Consider the following 16002-nt stretch of genomic DNA (forward strand, 5'->3'; position numbering starts at 1 on the left):
TATAAGCGTCAATCCTTAATCTACTAGCAATATTTGTAACTATAATGGGGGATCATCCAAAAGATCAACTTGTACAGTGAACTTTGATCCAATTGACGTCTACCCATTAGGAATGCACTACTTATCCCGAGGAAAGTCATACATAAGTATATATTTTGATTATCCACGACCTCTAAATGAACGTTTAGGCAACACATAGACTACTCATAATAGAAAAAAAAATGTCAGGCCTCGTTCCGCGTCATTTAAAACATTTTAAAGATATTTATTACTTTAGAAAAGTACATCTCCTGGAACAGAAATGGAAATTACTTATATTTATTAAATAGAACAGTAACTTTAAAAGTTTTTTTGAAAAAAAAAAAAATGTAGATTTGTATTGGAGTCCAATTCCTGACCGGGTCTTCATAAAAATTGGACTATTGGCTTTCATCCAGAATGGAGTACTACAGTTCTAAATTCATAGTAAATTAAGTACAAATTATACTATACCTAGAGATTAGTCAAAAATATTGTATTAGAGACATTGGTTTACAATACCGGTTCCTCCATTTAAATATGAACTTTTACTAATTCATTCATTAAGGTTACTTGATAAGTAGATTAATTGATTACAATTAATTTATATTTCGATATATTAAAGCATAAACAATTAGTTACAAAACAAAACAAACAAAACTTAAGCTCTCTATCTTACATTTCTATTTGCGGAATCCAAGCAGTTCTCCAGAACCACCGTCTACGCTGTTAGCAAGTCCAAAACGTTGGAGAGGAAGAAGGGCTTTGTCAAAAAGACAACACTGGACCAGGAAGAGTAAAAGAGAAAAGCCTAGGCCAATACTCTCAAGTCCATGCGGCTCATATAACAGATCTCAGGGTTTCACACAAGACTTTCCAGAGAGCTATCCAAACAATGAGGTTGGAGAGGTCACTTTTCACTCAAACAATCAAATACATTTTTTTCATCCGTTGCAAGACTCTTTTGAATGAGTTTTTGAGTTTTTCTTAACTCTTTCTTATTGAAGTTTAAAAGTCATAGTGTTCAGAATTGGAATACTCGGTAGAATATGTATTACAACTTTTTCAGAGATTTAACATTGTCCAATAATGGAGTAATACCTTGTGTAATGAAGTAACTAAACACAGTACTCTTAATTTAATTAAGTTTAAGTTTAAAAAAAAAAAGTAATATATCTTATTTAATTACGTTAAATATTATTATCTACAATCATGAACTATTAAGCGTCGATCATATACACACTTTCGTTTAATTTTATAAAGATTACTACCCAAGAAATCTTCAAGGTTATTTTCCGTTTTCATGAGCAAACTCATACGTAGTTACTCAATACTTGGATGCGCTTTTTTTACTCTTAAATGCTAATTTAGTTGATTTTTATTCAATTAACATTTTGTGCATATGTAGTTTATGAGATGTAAATGTTTTTAGATTAGATTTAGGTAAATATTTCTGTTTCTAATCCTTAATCAAGTTAAGAAATTTTATACTATAATGTTTAATTATGTTTCCTCAAATGCAACTTTAAATAATTCTTATATATTCTTTACCCTCTAAATAAAAGTATTTTAAAAACAGAACTATAATAGTTGAAAATAATAAATATTATTGATTTCAAATTGGGAAGAAAAAAAATCTTAATTTGGACGGCATACTCTCATTTTTTGAGAAAAACGCTGTCTTTTAGATATATTTTAGACAAGGGGAATGTGGTAGCCTTGGCTTGGCTAGGCTTTGAATTGTAGCAAAGAAATAGGCTCTACAAGAACTCAGAATTAGAGAAGTATTATTTATATAATATGAGTACTTTTGCATTTTGTTACTCGCTCTCCCCTATAGACACGGACCCCCCCATACCCCCCCAACCTTTTAATTATAGGAAATGAACAAAATATTCAATATTCAAACACTCGCAACTCGAGAAATTACTCATAATTTAGGGTTGGTTGGTTGGTTGGTAGAGTACATGGTAAGACTGTGGTTCAGTTTGGAACGTTTTTACCTCGGCGTGGTACGCATATACATACTCACATTTGAGATATTTTGATATCATAAGATTTTAATCATTTATTTTTTTAATCAATAGATTTAGATTGAGAGGTACATTTGAACTTATATGCATAATTTCATATAATAAATAATTTATGTACTTACTTATACAAAAAGTAGATAATAACTTACTAAATGATAAAATACATCCCCTGTGACAAAATCCCAGCGGTATGGTGGAGGGATAATTTAAATAAATTTACTTATGTTTCCTAATTAGCTTCACGATTCCTTACAAGTACATCTGTATCAAGCAAAATAATTTTTTCGACGGCTGGCCATATCCTGACTCTTTTGATTAAAACCGAAAAATGTGGATAGGCTCATCTTTTGAAAAAAAAAAAAAAATAATGAATAATAGTATTAAAAAAATACTTGTATATTTTTATATTTAATTAATTACTGAATAAAACTAAATTCATTTTTTACTAATATATGGACTATTAATGTGTTTTTCCCTTTGTATTTGTGGGATCAGTTTAAGCGTGCTGGAAATATAAAAATAAGATTTCTTGGTCTTGATACTTTCCCAGCGTACTTTTCCAAAACTCCATATTTCTTTTAATAAATGGCTTTATAATGTGTATCTTGAGTTGTATAAGTGTACTAAAAAGAACTTCACTTTGTGATAATTTGACTCAAGTTTGTTTGAGGGGTCGTTGAAGTGAATACCAGCCAAGAGGAAAAAATATTTGATATTCTTTGATAAAAGGCGAAAACGCAAGCCAAGTCGTTTAAAAATTTGAATAGTATAAAATAATTGTTTTCTTTTTACTAAAACTTAAATTTTCATGTAACTTGGTTGAAAATATTATATCAAAAATGTAGATATTTCATTTTATACATACATATATTCATACTAAAGTATGATTTTTTTTGTGTGTGTGTTTGTTACTATTCTTGATTTAGAAAGAAAAAAAAGTTTTATCTTATTTTTTTGAGATTTGAAAGCTTTTCAAAAAATTATATTTTTTTCTCTTATATGTATACATACCTTATATATTTTTGTACCTTCTATTTATATACTTTAAAGAACAAGGAAGGAAATAAAAAAACTAAATTGAACTGAGTCTATTGTATGGTTTTTTTTCACTTCACTTTTTTTTTTTTTTTGAGTTGTTAAAAATTTATGTATGTATTAAATCACAATCATTTGTATTCATAACTATCTATATATACATAGTTATATTTCCTTCCTAAGAATTTCAACTTTATTATTTGTTCATTTTTGAGGAGATAAATAAACAACTCAGTTTTCTGATATTTAAATATTTGTACTTAAATCCTTATACCTCAAAATACTTTTGTTCTCTGCAGTATGTGAAAGATATTTATTTATCTTTTATTATTGAGCAAATGCTGGGATTGGTTGATATTTTGTAAGGGGGTTTCTCGATTTTATTACCATAAACTACGATCCAATTCAAAAATCTTTCAATTACCGAATACTTTGAACATCAACAATTGATCATGTGACTTGTTCTGTTGAACGAAGTTTAGAAACTGTACTTCACATTAGAAAAATATAATATAAAATATTAAAATCTTAAATGGAACTTTTATTTTCCAAAGTCTTTATCATTATTCTGGAAGAGAGAAAAATAAGTATAAATTAATCACTAGTGTGTTAAGGACAACGAGTAATTATGATGATTTGTTGTGCATTTATTAATGTAAGTCTTAGATTTTTTTTGATTGTTTTACAAATAAGTAATTTTAACTCAGTTATAAAGAACTCCACGATATTTTTTATTCACTTACAATAATAATACAATGATTACAATAATCATTTTAAGGGAAATTTCCTTTTCGTCAAATCCTTTTATAGACATATTCACCTTTTGAACAATTATGCTGAGTATAAAAATATAGACAACAAGCAACGGCAGAGCCAGGTTTTGGATGTTCCATTAAAATTTGTCATCGTTTGGATGGTTTGATGACAGTTGGGGCAATAGGCGCTCATGGGAGCGCTAAAAAAGATAATCAGATAGGACGGAGGAAGAGAGATGGAAAGTGGGGATAGTGAAAAGGAGTTGAGAGTTATTGTTTGAAAAATAAATCGTTGACCCGGATTCCTCGTTGGGATACTTAGGTTCTGACGTGTGGATCATTGTTTATTATCTTAAATATTACAATTAAAATGTATTCCTTCTCAAGCTGGACGGAATTGAAACCTAACTGTAAGTCCCATATTGACTCGGAGTAAAAATGAACAGCAATATCATTGAAATTCCTGCCAAATCCACAGAAAAATATGGAGTGGGATTTGCGTGTATTTCTCTCATTTTGTAGCTGCAAGTAGCGAATTTGATAAACAATTATGATATATACGCTACTATTTTCGAAAACATTATACAAAGTGTTAGAGTGACCATCTAGCCCCAAAGGAATTGTACAATAATTTTTCCCCTCATTCGAGCAAATTATGCGGTAGAGCAAAAAATGTAATATTTGAAATTTAAACTTTTTTGACCGACTTCAAATTTGGGATTTTTAATTTCTAACTAGCCAAGGATTACCCGGAGTTGCACATGCCAAGGAGGGAGTGGGAATTCATATTGATAATGACCATTATTATTTTTTCTAAATATATAGATCCCTTCGGCACGGGCGAGCGTTATAATATATGTATTACTAGCATAGGCTTACTCAGTGTTGCTTGGATTAAGGAGAGAGCCGAAAATCACATTGACAATGATCAATATTATTTCTTCTTAATGTTAAAACTCCTGGAGTGCGGTCAAGTATTATAATATATGTATTGGAATTTATTTAAAAAAATATATATTTATAAATTTAAAATAATATACCAATATTTATGCATCAAAAAAACTATCTAGATGAGAAGTTCATCTTTTATATTTTTCAAAAAATTGTAAAATAAATATTCGCGAAGAAATTTTTGCAAAAAAAAAGTAGTTAATGGCATTTATTGGAATTTTAAAGAAAGACACAAACACAGCAAGATTTTTTACGTATTCACCAGAACAAAAAAGTTATGAAGAATAATATCCTCGAAAAAATATCCTCCGATAACTGGTACATTTTTGGAAAATTAAGAACAAATTTATGTAGTCAAATGTTTTAGATTTTAAATATACAACATTATACGAATACATGAATATTTTTCTGTACAAAATGCATCGTTTTGTGGTATTTCTTCATTAAAATTGAAAGTTGACGAATGATTAAAAAAAGGAGAAGAAAAGTGAACACTTATGTGCATTCTTTTGAAGCATTGGATATATAATGCAGGATGTTAATTTATTTGGAAGTAAATTAATTTTAAAGGTGTTTCGTAGTTGGTGCATGTATTAAGCACTCTTCACTTTAGGAAAGTTAAGAGTAGGTTAGTTTATTGACATGGGGTTAAAATGGGGATTTACAAACTTACAAAGGTTAATATAATAAACTTTTTATTTGTGATTAAGAAAAACATTTAAAAAAAAAAAATATTAATCATAAACTTGATTTAGCTACATATTGATAACACTGTTATAAAGAAATCTGTTGATTGTTTAATGTTTAGTGTGACTGATTATTTGATTTACCAAACTTTAGCAATTGCTATCCAACATTTTCACTTTTAAAGTGGTTCACGTGTGAGAACAAATTTGTTGGGTCATCTTCAAAGTAGGCGAATCTGTGGGAGTATCGCCGTACACAGTACACAAACAGGAAAAGTTCTGAAGAATTTTTTTTGTATCAAACCAAGGACCACACAAAATTTTTAACTTGGGTTTTACTGATAAATATATTCGGATTTTTGGGTGTTTTAAATTATCTTCTGGAATAAATTAGGTACTTCTGCATTCGATTTAAATAAACAAACATAAATTCTTAATAACATTATTTATTTGAATTTTTAAATCATTTGAGAGACAAAAATATGTACTATACATCAACAACATTTGGTGTCCAAATGCGTCACCCCCCTCCCTCACCTGCGTCTCATACTAGTATGAATATACATATATTGTTCTACATTTTGTGCCCATTATAACATGTGAAACTTCTTAGAATGGCTTTCTAACAAACAATACAATGTAGAAGTACGTTGATTTTTGTGCAACGTGTACTGTTAGGCTGCGTCGTATACTTGGCATATTTAGAGTTTAAGGAATTCGTGCTTTTTACTTGAAAATTTAATATTATTATTATTGCGCTTCACTTTATCAAATTCCTTAATCGGACTAATTTCCTTTACAATTAACATTGGGTTGAAAGGTCTAATTAAACTGAATTTTATTGAATTATTTAATCTGATGATATAAATGTTAGACACATAAATTAATTGATTTTATTTCATTTTATTGAAATAGTTCTTTAGTTTTATTTCAATAGGTACCATTTTTTTTTTTTTGTTATATAGGGTTCAACAACATTAATTTTTTATAGTACGCGGCAATCAATTTGTATATGTAGTGGCGGGTTGGCATGATTTTATTCCATAGGTGAGATTCTAAGTTTTCTTGAAAATAAAGTAAAGCCCTTTCATGGTTCGAGTAGTGAGGAACGTGCTTTTACCGTCGAAAAAATAAATTATTCCTAAAAAATTATTTGACAATATATTTTATAAAAATTAAACTCATTGAAACTCAACTTTTGAGTTCTTATTCGTACGATTTAGGAAAATCAGTTTAATACTGCAATTTCTAATATACAAAAAACCAATTTTTTCAAATTACTTTTATATTTTGAGATTTATAAAATTCTTTTAGCGCGCGAATAACACCACGTATATTAATATTAGCGAGCCATAATCAATGCCATCAGATTTGATATTATGTAAGAAATTTAAATATGTGCAATTTGTTTAAATTGTGTAATTCGAACTGGATTTAAGTCGGAAAAGCCAACATTAAGCAATACTGTTTATGTAACGTTGCAGCTTTCGATGGATAATAGTTATTTCTCTAAAAATATTCAATAAAATGTTATTTGAAAGAGAAGCAAAAAAAAAAAAAAAAGAAGATAAAATCAGCGGGTATTATAATTGTGTAGTTCAGTGACGTCACTTATCTGATATGATTTTAAAAACTGTTTGAAATATTACTTTATACTTGTTCCCTCATTATAAGCCAAATTGAAACTTTTTGATTCTTAAAACTTAGTTAATTCCCTTCTGAAAAAAAAAAAAATTATTTGTCGTACTCCGTATTTTTTCAAAACTGATTAAACAATTAATGAATGAGAAAACGAATAACTTAATAACTATATAAGTTTTACGACATATATTTAAGACTGTACTGGACCTCATTAAAACTGAACTGAAGGGACTACAGCCTTTAATTTTTAAATTAGGGGCATACATAACGTTTTCTTTTTTAAAAAGGCTCGAGTGTAATATTGAATAATTTTTTAGGGCAAAGTCAAAATGCTATCACAATAGCTTATTCATCGTCGTTCTTTTAACTAATATGACAGAATAATACTCTCCTCAAACATTTTCTAATTAAGAAAATTAATACACAAATAACCATGGAAAATCAAAGTAAGCAAATTTGATTAATCCTTTCTTCTTTTAATGATCAAAAATTGTTCTATTTAAAGAAAACTTCGCATGATCTAACAAGTTGACCTTAATCAATTGATATTGTTTTTTTCAGTGTGAAGACGGGGCTACGGAGTAGTCCATTAAAATCTGAACACTTTAAGTTTTAAATTTAATCAAAAATATAATTTATTAATTACCAATAGAATTTCAAGCATACAAATAATATTAATATAGCTGTGTCTGAGCTCTCTTAATCCTCTTTTAGTGACAATAATAGTTTCCAGGCTGCTACAGAATCCCTACAACCACTGCAGATGTAGTCATCTGTCATGGCGTCCCAGTACTGGATGAAAGGGCTTTAAGAGCATTGGTGTTTCGATGAAAGGAAACTACGTGCCTTCCCTTCGAAATGCATCCAAAAAGTGTAGTCAAAGGAATTGGTATCAGGGCTGTGAGAAACCAAAATATTAAAAACAAGAAATAAAAAGGAATCCAAAAGAGTCTTGAAACGGATGAGCAAAATTTATTTCATTGTCTGTGCGGAAAGTGACCTGGCCTCTCCACCCTCACTTTTTTGATATCTCTCTGAACAGTATGGTGTGAAATCCCAAGATTTATTGCATGGACACTCATGAACAAGAAGGGATTGGCCTTGGTTGTTTTCTTTATCTCCTCCGGGTTCATTTTGGGCTTTTTTTGACAGAGTCCTTCTTCCTTACCAACGTTTTGGACTTGTTGATGGCCTAGACCGTGCTCCTGGAGACGATCAACTGCTTAGTGAGCAGGAATGGAAATTGGTTGATCACGTTCAATTATCATTTTCTCGACTTGTATGTAAGCACAGTAGCTCAGATTTGTTTTGTTTTGTAGCTAATTGATTATGCTTTAATCTATCGAAATATAAATTAATATTAAATAATAAATTCACTCAACCTTTATAATTGATTGAATTAGTAAGTATTCAGATTTTAATGGACCGCCCGGTTAATCCATGAAAATCTAAAAGGAGAACAGTGTAGTTTGACCATCATTCTTGTAATTTTAACCAACTCAGACCTAAAGTACATCATTTTGATTACTATTTTTGTTTCTTTGATTTAGTGCGTGATTTTCATTGTTAATTATTATGTGTTGCTAAATTGGGAGATAAAGCCACTCTGGTATATCAAAGAAAATTTATAATTCTTTATATTTGGCCAATTTCTGAGGATTAGCATTGGGATTGATGGTCTTTTTTTGTGATTAAATATATTTCATTCTTCAACCAAAGTGTCGATAAAAACCTACTTCTGAGTCATCAATCGAACAAAGGATTCAACATGATAATTCTACTTTTTGCCTTTAATCAACCCGCCATAAAAAAACTCTTTGTACAGGGGTAAGGTAAATTGATTGTGTTATAACATATTTATTAGTTATAACGTGAAAATTATTAATTTCTTCTTGGATACACGTAATTTAATATTAATATGTGGTTATATAAATTTAGTAAATGGATGATTTGAATTCTTTTTGGATCCAAGTTACTATACAAATATTCATTTAATAGAAAGATGTCTTTTATTTACCTTATACTGACAAATAAACTTTCGTGGACCAGCCACGAAATTATTAGTACGTGAAACTGTTTTGATTTAAAAGTATATTAATTATGGATTTATATGGTTTATCTTTAGTGAATTACTAAGCTTCTTTAACTATTTTCTCTCTCTTTTCTTAAAATATAGGCCTGAGTTTGTATAATATATTTGTTTTTGGGAGAGGGCTTGGTTTAAAAAAAAAAAAAAATAATCCACAGCTGTTCCCAAAAAACTAAATTTTATGGAAAAGAAATTGAAAAATTCAATTTCAAATGTTACATTTTTTGAAAAAACATTTCTAGTAAAGAGTAATTATACTTTTTTTTTTTGGGGGGAGGGGGGGCTAAAGCCTCTTCAATCTATACCCTGAGGACGCCCTTGTGTTGGTATGAAATAATAACACGACACCATTTTTTCTTTTATTATAAATATATTCGTGATGACCAATTTAAAAAAAGTATACTTACGAATAGGTTTGTGTCAGTTTTTAATCATTCGTTCTAGTCCTTGCTAATCTTAAGATTGTCCTATTGGTCCTGGGGGCCTGTCCTTCGGATATAAGTAATATACCAGTTTAAAAAAAGATAATAAAGTTACATGACGTAATCAAGGACCAAACTTTATCAGTTTTAGTACTGATATGCAGTACTGAACTGGATGTGAGTGCATCCCTATGTCCGAAATAAGAATCAACTTAACACTACTTACAAATCAGCTTCATTGTGTTAGTTAATATGGAGAATTAATTGTCCGATTAAATTATATCATAAAATAACAAAGATTCTATTTAAATTTAAGTTTCAACTTAATTTTGTAGTTTTATAGTTGGTTATCAAATAAATGAAATTCTAAATGTATTTCCCTCCAGACAATCCCCCTAGTTTTATATGCCAGAATTATTCAATCAAGTAAAATTCTCAATATTTGGGTTACAATACAGTTAGATAAGAAGTACCCAAGTGAAACTATGATTTTATCTTATTACTATATTATAAATATACGTTGCGGACATAAACTCAACCCAATGCATAACGAATAAAACATAAACAAACAGAGTAAATCAATCATACTCCAATAAAATTTTTTTTTTTTATACATCTATCAATTTGTATGTAATTATCATGCAATGGTGTTCTATTCAATCTAAATTTTTATAACATACTTTTGTTTTAATAAAATTAATTTTTTTTATTAGAGCCAATGTAAAGATATATAAAGTCTTTATTATTCAATAATAACTTAAAATTCAAATAAAAAACACACCTTAAGTGATCCCACATATTTGTTATACGTTCACATTCAAATAAAAATTGTCTAGCCTTTTCCCTTGATGCCTTACAAAAGAGCAAATTCGTTCTTCATTAGTATTCCCATACACACTAAGCAGACACAGGGTGTTACTTACTACTTGTATTTTGTATTGTATCCAAAATTGTGAATGATAGAGTAGAAGGTTCTCTAACCTTTCCTGATATTTGAACCAAAGAGTTTAACTAAAACACAGTTTTTCCAAGCGTCTATCCCAAGTAACTGGGAATGTCGTAATTAATTACTTGTATAATACTCCAAAGTTATATTTTACAGAAATAATTTTAAGAATTGAATACTCTTTACTAGAATAAAGAAAAAACATTTAGCCTTTACAATAGAGGTGAAGATATCCGGTGGGGTATACATGATCCCCCCATTATTTGAATTGTGCGTCAGTCAGGATTTTAAAAAAACAAACAAAACTTTTTAATATTTTATTTACCAAATATAAAACTATTACTTTAATTTAATGCATTATTTCTTAATTACATCTTCAGATACGAATTGAAATTTTAAAAATTGAAGTCAGTTTACTATGATAAATTGTTCAGCTAACCTATCGAGGTGTAATTGATAGCTAAAACAATTAATGCAAACATGAAATATTTGAAAAGTTCACCCAATTTTTTAGGATAAATAAATTTATGCATACTTTTTATGTGATAAAAAGTGTATTTCATCAAAATAACTAAAAATATTTTCTACAGGGTGCTCAATCTGTCTATTCCGTCACATTGGCATACTCTTTTAATAAAAGGACTTAGGTAGCTGGGTTTAAAAAAAAAAGAAGAAGGATGGATCAATTGACGGATTTATTGTCCTAATATTTGTTTTAATAAAAGGACTTAGGCAGCTGGTTTAAAAAAATAAGATGAATCAATTGACGGATTCGTTGTCCCAATATTTGGAAAAGGCAGAGAGCCCTCATTGAAATCCAACCCAAAAGCGACATCATAACAATTACTCAAACTCTGGGACTCAACGAGGTGTTTGTTCACAAGGTTAACAGTAAATTTGAGATAACACACCTTGGAAAAATATCTCAAACGGCTGCTATACAATTTTGAAGACTTCATCTTGCTGGACTTTTGGCCTCCAAACTTACCGGATCTGAATCCGATGGATTATTTTTTGTATGGGGAGTGACTGAACTACAAACCAACCGAACACCCTCTAACAGCAAATACAACTTATCGGTCAGATCAAGAAGGAATTCCAGGTATTGCCATGAGATAAAGTGGCGAAGGCCTGCTAGAACTTTTGGCCTTGTATATAGACTGTAATTGAAGCTTGAATTTATTTTATTCAATACAATAAATTCAAGTTTTTAGAATATGGTTTTATTTAAAAAAATATTAAAACTGGTTGGAGTGAAAATTGCATATTAAAATAAAGGCCTTTTAACAAAATTTTCAAACCATATGACAACTTTTCCATACTACCCACAATTGAAATTCGAAAAAAGACGAAAATCAAACCGCTCTAATATGCAATATGTATTTGTCGTAGAAATGCAACAATATTTAGATGATAGGTTATGTATATAAATTGTGACCATGTATGCATGTAGAGAATGGATACCCCCATCATTTGCAATATACATACATATGAACGTGCAAAAAATTGTCGAGTCTGCACATGAGTGCTCAAAAGAAAGTAACGTTATTACATCTTCTTTCATTATTTTTTTTCATTCCTCTGTTATTCATAACATAATATTATTTTGTCTCACTTCTAAGAAGATGCATTATCAAGATACATACATTCAATAATTGAGAGTGAAGAAAGACACAAAAAGAACAAAAGAACAGAGGCAATATTTACATATACTGGGTGTATAATTTGAAAAATATAGGTTTTTAATCTGGGAATTTAACAAGTTTTATTTCAAAAACACAAGGAATGAACAAACATTTTATTTCCATCAATAATAATCGAAAATTTTGTATTATTATTATTGAATCTCATATTAATAGATCACAAAAAAAACCCTGTTATAAATGGTCCCCTTTTGCAGAAATTAGAGCCTTAAACAACTTTCTTTTATACAGGACATTATAGTAGGCTCTTGGAATGTGGCCTCATTCATTAATGAGGAAGGTTTTCAGCACATCCAAGTTTGAAGGCCGTCTCTTACAAAATTTACCTCATTTATAAGATTGATCTTCAGACTGGATAAAGGATAGAAGTTGTTTGTCCAAAAGCTAAGGAAATGTGTCTCATACAACTTTTGCATAATATTAGATGTGTAAGAGTGATCACCCTCCTGTTGGAAGGCCTAAGTCTCTTACCTTACATAGGAGTTGCCTCATGACTGGAGGCTTTTCTCTGGGATGGGCTATGTACATAATGCTGTTTGTTTAAACCCCAAGAGCATAGAGACAATGACCGCCTACACGGACCAACTGATGGACCCCTATACCAACACTGACTCTGGTTTATGCATTTAATACATCCTACTCAGCCATTCGTATCTTTTTTTGTGTAGTTGAATAAAGCCGCAACCGAAAAAGCTTTACCATCACTAAAAACAATGTTTGGGGGAAGGGCGTGCCAGACTTCTACAAACTGATAAATTTCTTTCATCTATTTACTTTATCCTTTCTTGTAAATGAAGACCATAAAAAACATTCAATTAATTTGAAATTAATGTTTTTTACTGTATTTTGAGTTCACCCTCAACATTAACTTAACTTTGTAAAGATGTTGGCACGTGTATTGCCATTTCTAATGATCAATGTAGCCTCCTCCATCAACTTTGATAATAACCTTGAATAACGTTGGAAGCTCGGATAGCGGTATTAATGTGTTCATGGAGTTCCTATGATCATCAACTGAACCGTTGATAACTTTGATATTCAGTGCCTTTATGCAACTGGACCACGCCTCAACATACGCAACTAAAGAGAAGTCGAGTGGATTAACATCTAGGGAGTATGGTGGCCACCAGGGTTTTTTTAGCCATTTTTACGAAGCCCCCACCTTCCCATATATCATATATCTATATATATATATTTTTTTTTTTTTGGGGGGGATTATCAGACAAAAAATCAAAAACAGTCGAACAGATGAGTTGAAAATATAGCAAGTAGATCCATAAAATAAACAAGCATCTTCCTATGACATTTTTTTGGGCCTCTGAGGTCAATAAGAGGCTGTTTTTGACCAGAATACAGATTCATATTCCTTCTCTCCTTCTATATATCTTCTTCCTCTGTGTCTGAGAGTGATACCTCACTAGCACTAAAATACCCTTTGTATTTTGTTGTCAGCGGTCGATTCTCTCGTCTAACTTGATACGTTATTTCATAGTTATTTCTTTTTGATAAATAAACAAAATGATAATTTACGATATATATGCTCCGTTTCAAAAAGGATAGGAATACAGTTTCTTGTATATACATTGTATTTATTGTATAATATATTGGCCATTTTATTATTTCTATGAATAAATTTTATAATATAAAAATATAAATGTATAGTTGAGATTTTAATACAATATTACTATGTAATATTTAAAATACAGAGTCCAATAAAATACTATGTATGAATTTACTATTAGTAATAATATTTATGTATTAAATTATATAACAATGACAGTCCAGGAGTAAATGAGATAAAAATGAATAGCAGTTGGTATGAATGACTTATTTGGATAACTACCAGAAGATTTCTTTATCTTTTTGGAGAAAATTTTGTGCAATAAAACAAAGGTGCTCTATCTTGATTCCTCTCTTTTCTTCTACCTTCATTCTTTGTTTATACTACCCTCTATTCATCCGATCCAGCCATCTCTGCTATTATGTATATTTAAAATAAATATATTTATATATTGATGATCATAATTTTGGGAATATGCGCCACAAAAGACCAAAACTAGCAATGCCCCTAGTGGCCACATTGTTAATGCAAAGAATAGAATGTTGGTCTCCAAAAAAACCCTTTTATAACTTTTACAGAGTGTACCGTGGCACCAAATTGTTATAGCTACTTTTGACTTTGTGACGTTGCAAATAGTCCGAACCTTTGCCTATGTCATGTTTTTGACCTCTGTTGATGTGTTTTCTGCGTGAAATAGAGCAGTAATCCCAATTCTTTTGTCTCTTCGAAACGTATTTTTTCAATGGATTATATTATTATTTATGGAGGGCTGTGTGAATAAACACAGTTTGTAAATTGCTGAGAGGAACAATCAATTTATCTCATATATTTTTCTTATTTCTCTCTTTTATAATTGTGCATACTTCTACTACTCACCCGGTATTTAGATATAAACTATGAAATTGATCATACATGACTTGTCAAAATGAAAGCCCAATATAGTACATAATATCTAAAGATCTTTACAGTTCTTTCTCTCCTTCCCATCATTTTTTATTTTATCTTTATTGCCTATTCAGTTTTCCCCCTTCCAATGGTGTCTTTTACTTTATGAATTTGCATGTCTGCATGTATCATTTTCTAAAAATATACTTACCTTAATGGTGCAGAGTTCTCTGATTGTACTGTTGAACGTCTTCTTAAATGTGATGCAAAACTTTCTCTTCAAAGGAAATAGTAAAAATTACTTATACCGATTCTTTAATATTTTAAAAAATAATTACAAAATACAATTTTGCTATCAAAGGAATCCACAAAATTATATTTTAGAAGGGGGGAGGCTTTCTGTTTGGAATTTGTTTAAACAAATTGAAAATTTAAATATCAAATTAAAAAAAAAAATCAAATATACAATTTAATATTTAAAATTCCTTCAAAAATATCCAATTATCCACAAAAAAAATTAAAAAATGCGAAAAAACCCCAAAAACCCCTAGTTATTTTCCGAAAAAGTTTAATTTTTTTATCCAATAATTTTCAAAATGCACAAAATGTTAACAAAAAAAAAATTATTTTATAAAAATATTTTGAAGAAAAAAATTAAATATCAAACTTTTCGGAGAAAAACTAAAAAAAATACATAGTTTTATACAGAAAGTTAAATTTTTAGAAACAAATCAAGGATTAATGAAAACATCTATGGAAAATATAAAAATAAGTGCAACTATTCAAAAAAAATTCCACACGAGAAAATGCTTAGAATTTACATTTATACACATTGTAGTCTCCACAACATTTGTCATTTTTTTGTGATCTTTCTTTAGTAACAAATTTTAAATAATAATACATTTTTATGTTTTTAATGTGAATACACATAAATGTCGGAGTTGATCATGAAATATATTTCTTATTTTGTTCCAAGGAGTGTCGCAATATACACAAATACGGGTCTATTGTGAGCATCCCCTTGGGGGAAAAAACTAATTAAAAAAGTACATAAAAAACAAATAAAAACAACAGAGATTATATGTATATCGTCGACATGTTAGATGGCATTAAAATTGTTGTAATAATAAAATTAAAAGTCTTATGCTTATGACTTTAAGCACTGTTTGGTTCTTTCTAGGCTATATACAGGGTGGATGAATTTGGAATTTAATCTTAGCAAATTAAAATATCTATGACGAGGTCATTTATTACTCAAATTTAATGAACATTTGTGA

The sequence above is a fragment of the Lepeophtheirus salmonis genome, chromosome Z, assembly GCF_016086655.4.
Source record: "Lepeophtheirus salmonis chromosome Z, UVic_Lsal_1.4, whole genome shotgun sequence".
Taxonomy (NCBI): Eukaryota; Metazoa; Arthropoda; class Copepoda; order Siphonostomatoida; family Caligidae; genus Lepeophtheirus; species Lepeophtheirus salmonis.